Raw genomic sequence first — 563 nt, forward strand, 5'->3', positions numbered from 1 at the left:
ATCATGTAGAATTGAGGGTCAGATAAAGAGCTTCACAGATAAGCAAAAGCTAAAGGAGTTCATCACCACCAAACCAGGATTATATGAAATGCTGAAGGGTATTCTTTAAGAGGGGGAAGAAGAAAAGGGTAAAGATAAAAATTATGAACAACAAAGTGAAAACAAATACATATCTAAAACAGTTAATTTACAAAGTAAGGGACTGTCTAAAAATAAGAGTTTGACCTATAGAACAAGGGATTGTCTGAAAATAACAGAGTAGTTTAAACATCAGTTTTAAACAGCAGTTTTCCAAAGGAGGGATTACTATGCTTCAGTATCACAGTTGTGTGGATTGCTCAGCACCAAGATTAGATGCAGGTACAGCCTCCTGTCAGACCCCACGCTTTGCAAGAACTTCACCTACCATGGTCGTCCTCTCCTCTGCATCACAGGGACTTCATGTATATACATGGGCAGCCCTACGAGCTTTATCGCCCCATGTAGCTTCAGGCCGCCGTGCACCTCAGCGCGCTGCCGCGGACAGCGGCCGCGGCACGTGGGGGACCCCGGAGACTCCGTGC

This window comes from Myotis davidii, unplaced genomic scaffold, assembly GCF_000327345.1.
Source record: "Myotis davidii unplaced genomic scaffold, ASM32734v1 scaffold982, whole genome shotgun sequence".
Classification (NCBI taxonomy): Eukaryota; Metazoa; Chordata; class Mammalia; order Chiroptera; family Vespertilionidae; genus Myotis; species Myotis davidii.